At 44.0% G+C, this 19,325-nt stretch overlaps 1 protein-coding gene across 5 annotated transcripts in view; it reads left to right on the forward strand.

The window, feature by feature from the left end:
- The window catches only part of TMEM241 (transmembrane protein 241), a 123,855-nt gene that overhangs the window by 90,300 nt on the left and 14,230 nt on the right, over positions 1–19,325 (forward strand). The window lies entirely within an intron of this gene.

A 19,325-nucleotide genomic window follows, 5' to 3' on the forward strand; every position in this document is an offset into this window, starting at 1 on the left:
GCTTTACAATGTTGTGGTCGTTTCTGCTATACAGCAAAACAAATCAGCTCCATGTATATATGTATTCCGTCTCTCTTGAACCTCCCTCCCACCAAATCCTAACATTTTCAGGGTGCACAGAAGTAAACAGCTCTGGCGTAGTCAGGTGGGAGCATACATTTGGCAGTTTGGAACAGGAGTAACAACACTGCTTACAGTAGGGTTGATGAGATAGGAATGCAAGCCTTGAGGTGGTGAGCATGTCTCTGACTCTCACTTGAAGGGAAAAACCAGCCCAGTTCTGAGCCCAGGGAAGAAATGGTGCTTCTTCTACTGGTGTATCCCTGCTCTGACATCTGAGTTGAGCTTCACCATGTGAACCACTCAGATCCAGTCAAGTCCTAACACATCTTTTGTGAAGCTGGTCACGCTTAATCTTATTTTCAAGTTATGCTTAGACAGTTGACTGTTCACTGTAAGAATTATATAATCATGACTCCATTTCAATACTCACACCTCCTATGAGGGTTTTCTTTTCCCTGAAAAAGAATTTTTCAAGTTGCTCTGTGGGAAGTTGATATATTCAACAGAGATTCATAGAGTGACCTGTCACAGTCCAGGCTGAGAAGATGAGACAGCAGAGGGAAGTGACAAAGAGCCCTGCATTTTGGAGACAAAGAGGATTGGAAAAAAATCCCACTCTCCAACAATGTAACTTTGAAAAGATTCCTTAGCCTCTGGATATATCAGTTTTCTCATCTGTAAAATGGGAATAATCGTATAACTTTCACAGAAATATTACAGGGATTACATGAAATAATGTACTGTTGTTGTTGCTCAGCCGCTTAGTCCTGTCTGACTCTTTGTGACCCCGTGGACTGCAGCATGCCTGGCTTCCTTGTCCTTCACTATCTCCCAAAGTTTGCACAAACTCATGTCCATAGAGTCAGTGATGCCATCCAACCATCTCATCCTCTGTCATCCCCTTCTCCTCCTGCCCTCAATCTTTGCCAGCATCAGGGTCTTTTCCAATGAGTCAGCTCTTCGCATCAGGTGGTCAAAGTACTGGAGCTTCAGCTTCAGCATCAGTCCTTCCAATGAATATTCAGGGTTGATTTCCTTTATGATTGACTGGTTTGATCTCCTTGCTGTCCAAGGGACTCTCAAGAGTCTTCTCTAGCACCACAATTTGAAAGCATCAATTCTTCGGCACTCAGCCTTCTTTTTGGTCCAACTCTCATATCCGTACACGACTACTGGAAAAACCATAGCTCTGACTACACGGACCTTTGCTGGAAATAATGTATGTTGAGCAGTTAAAGTTTGCTCATATTAATTGTAAAGAATAAGCTTTTCCCTTGCAGATGGAGAAATGTTTGAAGTACTCTTTGTATTCTGGATTTGGCTACAATTTGAGAGCTGCTGACTTGTATCATTAGAAAACCTTCACTACTGCTTTGTTCCAGTTTGACAATCTAGTGTCAAGAGGAAATTAAAATGTCCAGATTCAAGTGGCATCATAGGTTTTAAAGTTCTTCTTTCAAGTAACTCAAGGAACCTGATTTATCATTTGATCTAACATTTGGAAGTCACACATGTCTGTTCTAAAAAAGAAAGCAAAAGAGGAAGCAGCAGTCCTAAAGGTTGACGGATGAGCCTTCAGCAGGGAAATGCAGCTTTCAGTCTGTGCTAGTTTGGTTGTCAGAGAGTGGGGGTTTGAGACAGAAGTGGTTTTAAATCTGATGTAGAGCCACACACCCACCAGAATGGCTAAAATTAAAGAGACTGACAATACCAAGTGTGGGTGAGGATTTGAAATAATGCCTGGTTTAGAAAACACTGAAGCTCAACAAGATTTGTTATGACTAGGCAGCCTCACTCTTGGTTTCTACCCACGAGAAATGAAGACATATACCCGCAGCAAGGCACGTTCGGTGGTAGGGAGTTAGAGGTGGTGGTCCCACAATTCTGAATAGAGTAAAAAACTTTTTTTTTTTTTGCCACACCATACAGCTTGTGGAACCTTAGTTCCCCAGTCAGGGTCTGAACGCATGCCACGGCCGTGAAAGCAGTGAGTCCTAACCCTTGGGCCTCCACGGAATTTCCCATACTAAACAACTGTTGAATGGTACGCTTTTAACAGGGTGAATTTTATAACATGTACATTCTATGTCAGGAAGACTTATTTTTAAAAAAAAATCCATAATAGGAATATCCACAGTAGTTTTACTCATAACAGCCTCAATCTGGAGGAAGTAGTCCATACATCAGTCAAGAAATAAATTTTGGTCTCGCCATACAATGGACCAGTACACTGCAATAAAAGAGCCTATAGCCACAAAAGTGATTTGGATGTACTGATTGGGAAAGAACCTTGTGAGATGCTGAAAGGGTTTCTTTTCTATCTGGTGGTGGTTACATGGGTGTTTAAAGATGTAAACATTCAACAAGCCCCACACTTAAAATTTAAGCTTGTCGTGCACTTTACTGTATTTATGTTATAATTCGATTTTTACAAGTCTAATGCGGGTGCTGCAAGGGTGCGGTCCTCAGAAAACACAGCTGAACCGCCTCTCCAGCTGGTCCCTGGGAAGCCCAGGTGTTGGGGCCAGCAGACCCTCCCGGCTCTGACCTTGACCCTGTCTTTATACTGCAGATGACCATGGGTTTCACTTACTGAAGAAAGAGAAGAGCCCACAGGCTGGTGCCTTGCTGATCTGGGCCCTGGCCACCAGTTCTCTTGAATATCACTGTTGGAGAGGATTTCTGATCAATATTCGGCTCAGTGCCAAGGCAAAGAAAGTGAGCTCAGCCTTCCTGGTAGCATTGCAGAAGTATTTATTGTTCTGCCTCTGCTCCACAGGCTTCAGTGTTTCTTCAGTAAGAAGTAGCCTCTGTTGAACCCTCTCTCTTGACAGAGGGGTGCCTTCGATAGGCTCCTGGCTGCACCTGGAGGAGGGTGGGTCCACGATCGCTACCTGCACTCAGGCTTCCTGGTTTATTTGATGGAACCCAGGCAGGACCACAGCGCAGACTGCTCTGTTCTTAGCTTTCTAAATTGTTCAGGGGCTACTCCTTGTGAATCACATGGGGACTGCCTCACTCTAGCCAGCTTCCCAAGTTTTCTAAGTTAACTGATCTCTGATTTGGGGGAGAGGGGGAAAGATACATATATTCAGTCACCAAGTCATGTCCAACTCTTTGTGACCCCATGAACCGCAGCACGCCAGGCCTCCCTGTCCATCACCAACTCCTGGAGTCCACCCAAACCCATGTCCATCCAGTCGGTGATGTCATCCAGCCATCTCATCCTCTGTTGTCCCCTTCTCCTCCTGCCTTCAGTCTTTCCCAGTATCAGGGTCTTCCAGTGAGTCAGTTCTTCCCATCAGGTGGCCAAAGTATTGGAGCTTCAGCTTCAGCATCTGTCCTTCCAGTGAATATTCAGGGTTGATTTCCTTTACGATCGACTGGTTAGGGATATTACTCAGCCTTAAAAAAAGAACAAAACTGGGTCATTTGTAGAGACATAGATGGACCCATAGAGTGTCATACGCAGTAAAGTAGGTCAGAAAGAGAATAACAAATATCATCTATTAATGCATATGTGTGAAATCTAGGAAAATGGTACAGATGAACCCATTTGCCAGGCAGGAATAGAGATGCTGACATAGGGAATGGATGTGTGGACACGGGGTGGAGAGACGGCCTGGGAGATTGGAGTTGACTTGTGTGCATTGCCATGTGTCAAATAGATGGCTAGTGGGAACCTGAGGGCAGAGAGCTCAGCTCGGTGCCCTGCAGTGACTTAGACAGGTCAGGTGGAGGGTGGAGAGTGAGGTCCAAAAGGGAGGGGATATATGTATGCATGTAGCTGATTCGCTTTATTGTACAGCAGAAACTAACACAGCGTTGTAAAGTAACTATACTCCAATTACCAAAAAAAAAAAAAAGCTGACTAACATTAAGTGGCTTCTCTCATGCAGTCGGTCTGCCTGCCTCTTGGGGACACACGTTGTGTGTCTGGTCATGCACCTTTTTGGCTTCGGCTGCAGTAAAACTCCTGAGCTGCCGCCTCCTCTGCTGTCTGCAGCCTCCTCCCCACCGCGAAGGTAGACGTATCTGGCGTGGATTTGCTGTAATAGCCTCCTCTCCACCTCCCTATCTTTGTTTTCCTGCTCCCTTCATCTCTCTTATCTACTTCCTACAGACATCTCAAGTCTGTAACACTGTCTTTTAAGTTGCTTGAAAATTCTCACTGGAACAAGTCAAGGAGTAAATCAAATTCCCTCTGTCCCTTTCAAAAAACATTGTAAGTGAAAGAGTAAAATGCAATCCCTGAGAAATGCTTTATAGGTGATTCCTTTGTCTTAGGGATGGGGAAACTGAAATCCAAAGGGAGGAATGGCTGGCCTGAGGGTAGTCAGTGAGTTTGTGGTGCAACAAGGGACTCTGAGAGTCCCGAGGCTGTCTCATAGACATGGCACAAGAACAGATTAGGGTGAGCTCTTCTGAAGTCCAAGTCTGGACATCTGATGAAACTACATGTCCCATTGTCCTGGCCCTGGCTGCCCATGGTTTTGGGGATTTTTTGTGTGTTTTTGGCCACACCATGTAGCTTGTGGGAACCTAGTTCCCTGACTAAGGATCAAACCCTCACCCCCTGCATTGGGGGTGCAGAGTCTTAACCACTGAACTGCTAGGGAGGTTCCTGCCCATGGTCTTTAAGTGAATAGAATTCCCATGGGATTTGTGTTTTCAATACCTTGCAAGGAAAAAGGGGTTTCCAGCCATTGGTTTTTTTCTCTCTCTTCAGGTTTTCTTTGGCTTTAATGGTGGCCTCTACCCACCTCACACTTTCCATTTCCATTAGTACTAATGCCCAGTGGCTTAGAGTTTGTGAGCTTGTCCATACTGTTCCTTCTGTGTAGAAAGCCCTTTCCCCCTTTCCTCACCTGGTAATTCTTAACTGTCGTTCAGCATCAGCTCAGGAATAATCTCAATGTGGGACTTGTTCCCATAATTGGGTACACCCATGTCTTGGCATGAGTGTGTGCTCAATCACTCAGTTGTATCCAACTCTTTGCAACTGTAGTCCGCCAGGCTCCTCTCTCAGTGGAATTTCTGAGGCAAGAACACTGGAGTGGGTTACCATTTCCTCCTTCAGGGGATCTTCCTGACCCAGGGATCGAACCCCTGCCTTCTGCATGGGCAGGCAGATTCTTTACCACTGCACCACCTGGGAATCCCATACCCACGTCTTCGTACTTACATTGGATATAGAAAGCATTTTCTTATTAACCTCCAGAAGTGGCTAAGCTAGAATAGGGGTGCCAGGGGCAGTTTCTTACCTTTCCTTTTTATCTCTGTAGTTCCTAGTAAAGGGGATTTGACCTTAGCTTCATTCCAGCAATAATTCAAAGCCCTTTTCCTCTTTCCTTTCTAGTTCAGTGAAAGCTTCTTCTGAAGCAGTTTGTTGTTTTTTCAGCTTTTCTCTTTTAAACTCTCCAAAAGAGCAAGGAATAATGTCTTAGCTCTGGCTGCCATAATAAAATGTCATAGATTGGGAGGCTTGAACAACAGATATTTATTTCTCACAGTTTGAGAGGCTGAGAAATCCAAGATCAAGGAGCCAGCAGGGTTGGTCTCTGGTGGGAGCTCTCTCCTCAGGTTGCAATTGGTCTTCTGTCTCCATCTTCACATGGCAGAGAGAGGGCATGAGCTCTCTGATCTTTTCTTATGAGGTCACTAAGCCCATCATGAGGACCCCACCCTCGTGAGCTCCTCTAACCCTAATTACCTTCCAAGGGTCCCATCTCCAAATACCATAACACTGGAAGGTAGGGTTTCAACATGAATTTAGGGTGGAGGACAGGCACATAGTTTAATTCATAGGCAAAGACTGCACGGGTGACCCACTGACATTTTGCAGTGAGTGCCAAGACTTGGGTGGCAAGAGCTAGAAAGTCTTCATGGTTTAAAGAAATCCCTCAGGTGGAACTGAGCTGGTGGAGTGAGTCTTGTGCAAGCTTTGTCTGTTTCTAAGGCATTCTCACTCTGGTCATGTGAAACTGGGTGTAATCAGACCTGGATCTGGCATACCGCCCTTGACATCATGGACTCCCTTCTCCCAACTGATCCTCCTTCAGGAATTGTTGGGATTAAGAAAACAGCCAGGTTAAAAGTAGCAAAAAGGTTTTTTTTACCAAATGAGTACCACATTTCCTATCTTGAAACATTGCAAGCAGATTTTTTCTCTTTTTTTCCTTTCTCTCTCTCTTTTTATTTTATTTTATTTTTTTGGCTGCACTGCCTGGCACGCAAGAGCTTAGTTCCCCAACCAGGGATTGAACCCATGCCCCTTGCAGTAGAACGACGGAGTCTTAACCACTAGACTGCCAGGGAATTCCCTTCAAGCGGGTCTTGCTGTATATCTTTTGGCAAATCTATTCTTTCACTTCCATTATTTCCAAGTACAACAATATAAAAGTGAAAGTCACTCAGTCATGTCCAACTCTTTGCGAACCCATGGACTATGCAGTCCATGGAATTCTCCAGGCCAGAATACTGGAGCGAGTAGCCTTTCCCTTTTCCAGGGGATCTTCCCAACCCAGGGATCGAACCCAGGTCTCCCACATTGCAGGCAGGTTCTTTACCAGCTGAGTCACAAGGGAAGCCCAAGTATTAAGTATAACAATACTGTGAAGTTATTGTTAAATTAAATGGAGATTGAAAAAAAATCCTCATGGCCTTGGAATAAGTATAATTATGGTGTTTTATTTAAAGCTTATTTGAGCTTAAATTCATTTCATTCCTGAAATTTGATGGCAGTGATGAGATCCATTCTTTGAGTGAATCAAAATAACTTAGAAAATAAAAACACTTGGGTCCTTTTCTTTACAGAAGCACAGAGTAACTGCTTAGCTGGGAGACTGAACAACATTTTGATCAATAGGACAGAAGTTTGGAAAATGACTTGAGCAGAAATCCATCTTTACAAAAGTAAATCTGTCAGTAGATGAGTACATTTACCGAATAGAATGGGCTTCCCTGGTGGCTCAGATGGTAGAGAATCTGCTTGCAATGCAGGAGACCTGGGTTCAATCCTTGGGTCAGGAAGATCCCCTGGAGAAGGGAATGGCAACCCACTCTGGTATTCTTGCCTGGAGAATTCCATTAACAGAGGAGCCTGGTGGGCTGTAGTCCATGGACTTGCAAAGAGTCCTGGATGATGGACTGACTAACACACTGAACAGAATGAGACTGAGAAAGTTGAGAAAAAGTACTAGAAGGAAGAATCTATCATGTCTATACCAGGCTGTCACTGAATTGAATTTGAAGGAAAATTAGAGTAGTCTCAAGTTCTTCTTTTGTCTTCAACTATCGGATGTTCTGAATATATCATTTCGCCCTTTATACTTCTTGCAAAGAAACAGTACTTGGGGGGAGTAAAAAAAAGAAGCAATACTTGGCAAATTGGTCCATGGGGTCGCTAAGTCGGACACGACTGAGCAACTTCACTTTCACTTTTCACTTCCATGCATTGGAGAAGGAAATGGCAACCCACTCCAGTGTTCTTGCCTGGAGAATCCCAGGGACGGAGGAGCCTGGTGGGCTGCCATCTATGGGGTCACACAGAGTCGGACACGACTGAAGAGACGCAGCAGCAGCAGCAGCAGCCCCTTTATTTATTTTTTAGATTTTTTTTTTTTTGATGTGGACCATTTTTCAAGTGTTTATTGAATTTGTTACAGTACTGCTTCTGTTTAATGTTTTGGTTTTTGGCCCTGAGTGATATGGGATCTTAGCTTCCTGACCAGGGATTGAACTCGCACCCCATGTACTGGAAGGTGAAATCTGAACCACTGGATCACCAGGGAAATCCCAATAGCCCCTTTATTTAAAGAATTATAGTATGTATAGATGGGGAAGCCTGGTGGGCTGCTGTCTATGGGGTCGCACAGAGTCGGACACAACTGAAGCGACGCAGCAGCAGCAGCAGTATGTTATAGAAAACAAAACAACCAACAAAATCAGGTATTTTAGGATGAGCAGAGGTGGAACGCCCACAGAGATAGATGAAAGGCACCACCCCAAAGGTGCCAAGGAACACCGCTTCAGCAGACATGATATTAATATGGCCTCTTGAGAAATGTTTGAGGACTCAAGAGAAAAGTCTGACACCCAGCTCTCAGGGAGAGCCGATACCTTCTGGCACTGCTGATCCAGGAAGATTGCGGGTCCCAGATAAAAGGTCCAAAGGTCCGTAGATTTCTAAAAGTGAAACCAAAGGACCAGTGCCAAATGGTATGAAAAGTCACAGGTCTTTTCAGCACACAGTATGTGTTAAAGATTTCAGAGTTTTGGTATTTGAATTCTTCTGTCCATTTGTCCTCCCTTCTTTGGATGTGGACTAAGAGAATATATGAGACTTCCCTGGTGGCTCAGTGGTAAAGAATCCGCCTGCCAAGGCAGGAGACACGGGTTCGATCCCTGATCCAGGAAGCTCCCGCATGCCTCGGAGCATCGAAGCCCACACGCTGCAACTACTGAGCCTGTGCTCTAGAGCCAGGGAGCTGAAACGACAAAGCCCGCATGCTGCCACTACTGAAGCCTGCGCACCTAAAGCCTGTATCTGCAACAAGAGAAGCTGCTGCAACGGGAAGCCTGCGTACCGCAACCGGAACGTAGCGTCTGCTCTCTGAAACTATAGAAAGCCTGTGCCCAGCAACGAAGACCCTACACAGCCAAAAATAAATAAATAAATTATATCAATAAAAAAGAAAGAGAACATTTACTGAATAGAATGGGCTTCCCTGGTGGCTCAGATGGTAGAGAATCTGACAAGGAAGAGTAGGCAAGTGGGAAACAAAGTGGAATTAAAAACTCAGCCTTGGTTTAGAGACATAAGGCTTTCTGTTCCTTGTAGGAGGCATGCCTTCCCCTCCACCCTCCACTCCCAACCCAACAGGTGGAGACAGAGGGTAAAGAGAATTTCATTGCATGGATTCCAGAGAAGAAATAAACCATGTGGAGGTTGGATTCGTGCCTTTAAAGCGCTGGAGTCCCACTAACTAGCGTAATGAGCCTCATCAAGTGTACAATCAGATGAATAATTTTTCCCACTAGAGTGATCTTGGAAGAGATTGAAAGGATGAAAGGCAGAAGATTTTCCTGCCCCCCAGGCAGAGAGAATCATGAGGAAAGAAAACTGTGTGTTCCTCTCACCTCCAGTTTGTCCGATTAATCATTGTCAATTTCATCATCTCTAACTCTGTGTCTGAAGAGAAGGAGACTGGGTCTTTGAGGAAGTCCTGGTGCTGCTGGCCGTTACATACAAGATCCTGGACTATAATAAAAAGACAAAGCCAATTAAAATCGTAATGATGCATTAATATGATTATTACTAATCAGGAAGGTGTTCAGAACAAATCAAATAAAACCCCACCTTGCTAAAGAATCCGTCTGCCAGTGCAGGAGACAGGGGTTTGATGCCTGATCAGGGAAGACCCCATATGCCAAGGAGCAACCAAGTCCACGCACCTCAACTATTGAAACTGTGCTCTAGAGCCCAGGAAGCTGCAATTACTGAGCCCACTTGTGACTGTTGAAGCCCACATGCCCTGGAGCCTGTGCTCCGCAACAAGAGAAGCCACTGCAGTGAGAAGCCCGCATACTTCAACTAAAGAGTAGCTCCTGAGCAACTAGAGAAAAGGCCGAGCAGCAATGAAGAATAAAGACTCCAGCATAGCCATAAATAAATGAATTAACAAAATTATTTCTTAACCCCCGCCCGCCTCCGCCCTACCCCACCATGACATCCTAGGTGGCTCTAGGGAAATTGTGGTCAGCCAAACAAGGTAAAGCAGTGCCTTACCATCTCTGTGTCTTAGTTTTCTCATCTGTGTAACAAAGGGAAATCCTCTGCTTCAGAGTAGAATGTTGTGCATTGTGACAGGCCAACATTCAACTGAAACAACTGGGAGAAAAACAAATCAATTGCAAAATATCATATTTTTAAAGAAATCAGAGATCTATGAAGGCAATGAGAACCAAATTAGATATATTTCCAGAGAAGGAAGACCCCTGCCTAGGTATTCTAAGTAACACAGGTTATTGTTTTTCCCAGAGTGGGGTTGGAGGGTGAAGGATAATTGTTGATTCTGGGTGTGGCCTAAGGATCTGACTTGGTCCAAGAAGAGGAAATATTTTGTGGGAAGGAGAAACTAGCAGATCTTTTGACACTTGTGTGGAACTGGCTTGGTGGGTTGGAAAGGAGAGGAGCCCCAAAGGCAAGTCCAGTATTCCCACGAGTCATTTGCTGAGCTCTGAAGCAGTTCTGGGGGATGCAGGCTCACCCAGGGAGGCAAAGCAAAAGCTCATAATATTGGGGTTACTAGGAAATAAATTCTGTTTTTTTCTTTTTTTGCAGCAGCAGCATTCGAACTTTCTTAGCTTTTTATTTTATATTGGTGTATAGCCAATTAACAATATTGTGGTAGTTTCAGGTGGACAGCAAAGGGACTCAGCCATACACCTACATGTATCCATTCTCCCCCAAACTCTCCTCCCACCCAGGCTGTCACATAACATTGGGCAGAGTTCCCTGTGCTATCCAGTAGGTCCCTGATGGTTATTCATTTTAAATATAGCAGTGTGTACATGTCCATCCCAAACTCCCTAACTGTTCCTTCCCCTCATCCCTGGCAACCATAAGTTCCTTCTCTAAGACAAAATCTTGCTAGAAAGAGGAGGCTGAAGCAAATATATGATGAGTCTTCACCTAAAGACTGTTGCCAGATTTTGAATCTACATGGGACGAGAAGCTAAAAAGCTAAGGTCAAAATTTTTGAAAGGCAGAACTTAGAGGAATGAGACGACAGACCAAGCTTTTAAGCGTAAGTCTTGGAGGGCCACACCTGAAGGCCTAGGTAAAGAAGAGGTGAATTAAGCCTTACTAGAGCTACGACCCATCTGATTCACTCATCCTTGATTATAGTTCCTTTATACACAGTGTTCGACATATAAAGTTGTAGAGGACTTCTCTGATGATCCAGTGGTTAAGACACCGTGCTTCCACTGCAAGGGCACAGGTTTGATCCCCAGTCAGAGAAGTTCTGGATGCCGCTTGGTATGGTCAAAAAATAAATAAATAAAAAATCAAAGTTGTAGACATGTGAAGAGGCAGGAACACTGACTGATAAGTGGAAAAAAATACTGAGAATGTAAACACAAAGGATCTGGATTTTAGAGCTAGTGATAACTTAAAGTGACTATGAAGAATATGCTAAAGAAAATAGGAAAATACGAATTAAATGAATTTCTTTGCAAAATTGGAATCTGTAAAAAAAATCAAAGTTATTACTGAACTGAAAAATTATATGTCAAATTAATAACTTAATGGATGGACTTAAGAACAGATTGGACTTAGTGTTACAGAATTAGTGAAGTACAGAGAGAAAAAATTCGGAAGTACAAAAAAAAGCATAAGAGACATGGAGGAAATTCTCAAAGTCTTCAGTTCAGTCGCTCAGTCGTGTCTGACTCTTTGCGACCCCATGAACTGCAGCACGCCAGGCCTCCCTGTCCATCACCAACTCCCGGAGTCCACCCAAACCCATGTCTATTGAGTCGGTGATGCCATCCAACCATCTCATCCTCTGTCGTCCCCTTCTCCTCCTGCCCTCAATCTTTCCCAGCACCAGGGTCTTTTCAAATGAGTCAGCTCTTCGCATCAGGTGGCCAAAGTACTGGAGTTTTAGCTTTTTTGATGACCCAGCAGATAGATGTTGGCAATTTGATCTCTGGTTCCTCTGCCTTTTCTAAAACCAGCTTGAACATCTGGAAGTTTATGGTTCATGTATTGCTGAAGCCTGGCTTGGAGAATTTTGAGCATTACTTTACTAGTGTGTGAGATGAGTGCAATTGTGCAGTAGTTTGAGCATTCTTTGGCATTGCCTTTCTTTGGGATTGGAATGAAAACTGACCTTTTCCAATCCTGTGGCCACTGCTGAGTTTTCCAAATTTGCTGGCATATTGATTGCAGCACTTTCACAGCATCATCTTCCAGGATTTGAAATAGCTCAACTGGAATTCCATCACCTCCACTAGCTTTGTTCATAGTGATGCTTCCTAAGGCCCACTTGACTTCACATTCCAGGATGTCTGGCTCTAGGTGAGTGGTCACACCATTGTGATTATCTGGCCTTGAGAACCCCATAAACCGCTTCACTTCTCAAAGTCTAATATATAGGTAATTGGAGTTCTAGAAGGTGAGGAGGGAAGCAATGTATGAAGGAATAATGGCTGTGAATTTTCTAACACTGCTGAAAGACATCAACCCACAGTTTCAAGAATCTCACCAAACCCTAAACAAAAAATACAAAGAAAAGTAAGTATCAGGACTTCCTGGCGGTCCAGTGGCTAAAACTCCACATTCCCAATGCAGTGGGACTGGGTTTGATCCCTGGTCAGGGAACTAGATCACACATGCAGCTACTAAGACCCAGCACAACCACATATATAAATAAATACTTAGGAAAAAAGAAAAGTAAGTATCTTTAGGCATATCCTAGTTAAACTGTTGAAAACCAAAGATAGAGAAAATCTTAAAATCAACCAGAGGAAAAAAACACCTTCAATTTAAAAAGTAAGTGACTTTTCAGCTGAAATTATGAATACCAACAGACATGGAATGACATCTTTAAAGTGTTGAAATTTAAGGGAGAAATTAGATAATCTGAACATGGTATTCCTTTATTCTTACTTTATATTTGTTTATTTTTATTTATTTGGCTTCTCTGGCTTTTAGTTGCAGTATGTGGGATCTAATTCCCTGACAAGGGATCGAACCTAGGCCCCCTGCATTGGGAGCTCAGAGTCTTAGCCACTGGACCACCAGGGAAATCCCCAGTGTTGTTTTTCGATACCTGGAAAAATAATGGTGAATTGTGTGTTTTAATGAGGTGATACTAGACACTGTTAATAGCTGTGCCTGGAGTTTAACATGATTTGTCTGTCAATAATTACACTGATCCTGGAATAAATCACAGGATTGATATTAAATTAATTCAGTATTTTAAAAACAGCGATCAGAGTTGTCAGCTTTAGCTGTAGTTTCTGTCTAATGGATTTGGAATAGTTTCTTTGGTCCTAGGTGAAAAGGAGAGCCTGCTCTCAGATTATACATTTTTGTTAGATTTACTCTTGAACCTAAAAGACGGGCGTGGCTGGTAACATTCATACATGAATCTGTGACACAGATGGATTCCAGGACGGTCTGACACATGTGGCTACAGCGTGTGAGAAAGCTGGAGTCTGCCCGTCTCTGGAGATGGGACAGCACCATCTGCACAGTGTTAGAGCTGAACCGTATGGAGCAGAATTCCTCACATTTTAGTATGCATGCGTCTCACCAGGGAAGGAAGGGCTGTTCCCTTCTAGAGGGTGCTCAGGCAGTCTGGGGTGGGGCCCGAGATCCGGCCTTTCCTCCAGGCTCCCAGATGGTGTTGATGGTAAGGGTGTAGAAAACAGCTGTTCTTCTTTCTGCCCACCACTTTCCCTACCTTCCACCAGAGAAATGTTCCTTCCTCCATACCCACAGTGAAGTTCAAGGGTGAGCTTCCGTGTTCTTACCTTACTCTGTTTCCCAGGCCATAGTCAGGTGGTTCAGGGACCAATCAGAATCTTCTCTGGCATTTTTAAACTTGGAACCAGAGAGCCAAGATCTCAGATCTTCTCAATGGAGATAATTGGTCAAAGAAGCACAGATGAGGGACCAAGGGTTTGTCTTCATGGTTCTCAGGTCTGGGTTCCAATGGTCCCTAATATATGAAAATTGATTTGAAAATCAACAACATCGTGACTTTTGGGGTTATATTAGCGGCTCTGATGATTGAGTGTATTTGCATAAAACGTTTCAGGCACTTACCATAAGCAAGTCTCTGTTGCTGGGCCCTGGTTGGGGAGACTACCATTTCAGTAGAATTTGGCATGTGCAATGATAAGGGGTTATGGAAGCCCCTAGAAGCTTCTGATCCACTCGAATCTGTGAATGGCAGTCAGGGTCAGGAAAAGATTTCTAGAAATGTATTTTCAGAAGGTGAGTAGGAATTGTTTGAGGAAGCCTATGAAACTGTTCTAAGCGGAGAGAACTTGCTGGGCAAAGGCAAGAGATGGGATGCAGCAGTGTTTGAAAAACTATAACCTGTTTACGTGGGAGGTGCCTGGCTGAAACTGGGGCAGTTATGGTGAAGGGCCTCATACACGTGCTGACGTGGTCACGTTTTCCTTAAGTCATATATATTTCAACAGACAACAACGGCATCAAGACAATAATAAACAATAAAGCTAAATTTCTGATTCTTTTCCAAATCCTTGACTCTGGCAGGTTCCCACTAACAACTGCTCCTCTTTATTTTCCTTTAAACAAACAGGAAATTTGTCTCGGGATCGAAATGAATGTTTAAAAAACAAACCTGATCTGCTTTAAATACCAAAATCTGTTTAAAGAACACGGAGGTTGTGACATGCATTGACAAAGCCAGGAAGTTCAAAGCCCCGCCGTTGACACAATGTATTAAGTTCTGCTGTTGTTGGCAGCCCAGGCTGTGGCAGGTCCTGGTGTTTGTCATTCAGGTCTGCATGTGCGCAAGGGAGACATTCCTGAGACCACAGGACTCTTTCTTCTTTGGGGAAACATTTGTATTTTTTAAAATGCTGTTCGAAGGCAAGAACAATAATTGGCAGTAATGGCTGCTACTCCCATCTCTTGAATGGCAAGTCCCAAGAGTAACTTGGAGTCTTTCTCATGAGCAGATTTTAGCCATTTTAAAGGTTAAAAAAAAAAAAAAAAAGTTTATGCTTTTACTGACATCCATCTCCAGAATTTTTTCATCAACCTAAATTGAAACTCTGTACCCATTAAATGCTAACTTCCCACTCCTATCCTTCTCAGACTCTGGTAAAATTCATTCTGCTTTCTACCTCTGTGAGTTTAGCTGTTCTAAGTACCTCATATAGGTGGAATCATACAGTGCTTATCTGTGTCTGGTTGATTTCGCTGAGCTTAATGTCTTCCAGGTTCACCGATGTTGTAGCATATATCAAAATTTCCTTTCTCTTTAAGGCTGAAAAACATTCCATTGTACGTATATACCAGGTTTAGCTTACTCATTCATCCCTTGATGGACACTTGGGTTGCTTCCAGATTTTAGCTTTTATGAATAACGCTGCTGCAAACATGGGTGTGCAGATATTTGAGTCCTGGCTTTTAGTGGATTCTTATTTTCAAAAAGGCTATATGGAGCTCCCTTGGGGCCTCTCTGGCTGTGAGAGGAAGCTGACCTGGGAGTCGGAGCCTGGGCTCCACGGCTCCCTGACATGAAGTCGCCAGGCCCTGAAGTCAAGTCACACACTATCTCTGGGTCAGTTTCCCCACCTCTGAGCTTAGGGAATCGATTGCACCTCTCAAGTTCTGCCCTCAGGTGTCTGTGCTTGGGACATTCAGTACCCAGACCTGCATAGTCAGCTATTCCTGGCTTCTATTTGTTCCTCAGTGGAATTAGAAGTGAAGTGGACTCTTGGCACAAGCAGATTTATCATTCACACTTTCCAGTGTTTTTGAGCAGCCCTGAAGGCCCATGGCATATGGAAAGCTGTCGATTTGCTGAGGCATGAATTTGAAGTTCATACAGGGTGAGGTCGGTGTGTGGGTAGGTTGGGCTGGCCCCTGCCCAGTGTCTGCCCCTCAGTGAAGTGTGACCGGCTGCTATTCATCCCTTAGACAGTTTTGTGAAGTGGTCGAACTTTGGTGACTGTGTGTGTGATACACACACACACACACACACATATGGGATGGGTCAGGAGGCGGGGGGAATGAGAAATGCTTTTAAAAAGAGAGCTGATGGTTGGGGCTGGTTATGGAAGTAAAGAAAGCAGAGAAGGGATCTCCCTAGCCGTCCAATGGTTAAGACCTCACCTTCCAATGCAGGGGGTAGGGGTTCAGTCCCTGGTTGAGGAGCTGAGATCCCACGTGCCTTGTGGCCAACAAAATAAAACATAAAAAACAGAAGCGATATTGTCACAGATTCAATGCATGTAAGCACATTGTCACTTCAGTCGTGTCCAACTCTTTGCAGCCCCATGGAGAGTAGCCCGCCAGGCTCCCTTGTCCATGGGATTCTCCTGGCAAGAATACTGGAGTGGCTTGACCCAGGGATCGAACCCATGTCTCTTACATCTCTTGCATTGACAGGTGGGTTCTTTATCACTAGCGCCACCTGGGAAGCCCACAGATTCAATAAAGACTTTTAAAAAATGGTTCACATTAAAAAAAAACAAAAAAAAAAAACCCAAACCCAGAAAGCAGAGAAGCCTAAGGAACTAAGGGTCCTTCTGGAAATAGATTAAAAAGTGTCCCATCTAACTCCCGAGGAGTGCTATAGGACAAACAAGGTCACTATAAATTCCCTACAGAAATAAGACAGATCTCTTTGTGAGATTTCACTGAGTGTCTCAGCCAGCAGAAAATTTGCTCCACGAGAGGGGAAAATATAGAGATGTTTGAAAGAGGGGCCCAGGAGAAAGGCAGGAGACCATGCAAACGTTTCCAGGAAGCAGCAGATGGAAAGGCACCAGTCTGGCTACTACACCAACCTTATTTTCAAGTCAGGGCTGGTTTGAAACTTTTCAGAGGTGTTTTTCTTGGCAAAAGGTACAGTTAATAGGAACAAGCAGGCCAGCTGTCTATTTCACGGCAGACGAGATTCCTTCTGAGCTGAAAGAAACCAGCAGAGGGCCCGAGACGTAAGTCCTCGGCTGGACTGTTGCAGGGCACGTGGGGTGTGACAGTGTCACAGAGGAGACTGAAAGTCATATGGAAAAAGCCACCAGAAGGACTTCCCTGGTGGTCCATTGGCTAAGGCTCCAAGCTCCCAAGGCAGGGGGCCCCGGTTCCATCCCTGATCAGGGAACTAGATCTGACATGCCACAACTAGGACCTGGCACCATCAAATAAATAAAAATATTTTTTTAAAAAGCCATTCGAGAAGCCAGTCAGAGCAGGCCATGTATGTGTATGTACATCCAGTCGTGGTGTGCAAGTGAAACGTATACAGTTACATTTGCCAACTTTATTCCTCAATAAAGTTGGCAGAAAAAGACAAGAGCTGGAAAAAAGGGTAAAGGAGATGAAGATAATGGTGAAGAGTTAAGAAAGGCTTCAGAAATTTCATGAGTTGTTCCATTAACGCCAAGCTGCCATAGCTAACCTCCCACAGTACAACAGAGGCTTTTTCAGCAATCCCAAGAAATAAATCTCTGCTGGCACTCTCCCAGGAAATGTGCAGGAAGTTGCAAAAGTAAAGAGGGATTAATGAGATTAAGATTAACTTTGGTTGAGACTAAAGAAGGAAAGAGAAAAAAGTATGAGAAAATGATAAAGTTAGAATAAAAGGGAAGATGATAAAAATGGGCACAAATGAGATAGAATAATATTTCTATAAATCGCTGAATGTTAATGAATGGAAAACCTAGATGAAAATATTTTTGGAAAAAATGAAAATAACAAACTTGAATCCAGGAGAAAGAGAGGATTTGATTAGGACAGTGGGCATTAAAGGCCACCCCAATTAGGGCGTCCCTGGTGATTCAGATGTAAAGAATCTGGCTGCAATGCAGGAGACCTGGGTTTGATCCCTGGGTCGGGAAGATCCCCTGGAGAAGGAAATGGCAACCCGCTCCAGTATTATTCCTGGGAAATCCCACAGACAGAGGAGCCTAATGGGCTACATCCATGGGGTCACAAAGAGTCGCACGCAACTGAGTGACTAACACTTTCACTTTTCACTTTCAACTAGAACCTCCAGGTCCAGGGGCGGTCAGGTCAGAGTGGAGACCCCAGTAAAGACCGTCTTTATCCTTCACCGAAAAAGAAGCAGGAAGGCTGATGTATTAACTTATGTGGTTTGTATAACCTTGTTTCCAAAACTAGACAGTCGCATTGCAAGATAATACATTTTAGGCCCACTTCATTTATGACCATAGATGCAAAAGTCCTAAATAAAATGTCAAACAAGAAGAGGGGAGGGTGGGGGAAGAAGAGCCACTCTTTGAGATAAAAGCTCTTTAAGATAAAAGCCAGCACTCCGTTTTCACTTTGAGAAGTATTTCCTCTCGTCCTTTGCGTTCTGCTTTGCAGCTGTCTCTCTGACTTGGTTGTCACTTCTGTTTTGTTCCTGAAGACACCACAGGTTCTTTTTTGTTGTCAAGGTTTTTAGCTGCAAATCGATACAGGGAAGCAAATAGAAAGTGACCTTAAATGAGTGAACTATTACAAAGGTTCTAAGATCTCACAAGGTTTCTATACTGAGAGTTCCAGGTTTATATTTCCAGACTTCTTTTTGAGACGGTAAATGAGTGAAGATGAGACTCATCAAACATACTGCCTCCTTCTTCTTTTTAAATTGTCTAAAAGCATGTTTGGCTGCACTGGGTCTTCTTTGCAGCGTGGTCGTTCTCTAGTCATGGTGCATAGGCGCATTCGTGTGGTTGCACGGGCTTAGTTGCCCCACAACACATGGGAGCTTGGTTCCCTGACCAGGCATCAAACACATGTCCCCTGAATTGGAAGATGGATTCTTAAACACTGGACCACCATACTCCATACTCACTTCTTCTGACCATCTGCCTGCTGCCTTGTTCCCATCTTGAGACCTGACGAGGCCTCCAAGACAGGACATGACGTTCCTTTGAGCGAGATGGTAGTTGATATCTCTGAGGACACACAGCCTGAGTGACCTGTCCTGATACAGCCTGCTTTTTACTTCTTCTCAGTGCAGAGAAGCAAGTTCTTAGGGTAACTTTCCTCACAGAAGCTGCTTTGCATTCCAGAGTGCAGAATCCTGGGAGGAAAAAAAAAATCTTACCTGAGCTGGCATTTCAGAGTTGGTCTTTGGTTCTCAAAACTTTTTGTGTCGACTTTTTAGAGGCATCTTGGGAGTCTGAGTCCTGTTACTGCCACTTCTAAGAGGTTTTTTTAAAATTTCTAGCTCTGAGAAATGTGGAGTAACTCTTTTCTCTCCTTTGCCTCCTGTGTTCTTCTCAGTCACTGCTTCAGTCATGTCTGACTGTGTGTGACCCCATCGATCATAGCCCATCAGGCTCCTCTGTCCATGGGATCTCCCAACAAGAATACTGGAGTGGGTTGCCATGCCCTCCTTCAGGGGATCTTCTCGACCCAGGGATCAAACCCTCATCTCTTTTGCCTCCTGCATTGCAGGTGTGTTCTTTACAGCTGAACTGCCAGGGAAGCCCATTTACTGGCTCCTAGATGTTTGCAAATAATTAAT

This window comes from Bos indicus x Bos taurus, chromosome 24 (genome assembly GCF_003369695.1).
Source record: "Bos indicus x Bos taurus breed Angus x Brahman F1 hybrid chromosome 24, Bos_hybrid_MaternalHap_v2.0, whole genome shotgun sequence".
NCBI lineage: Eukaryota > Metazoa > Chordata > Mammalia > Artiodactyla > Bovidae > Bos > Bos indicus x Bos taurus.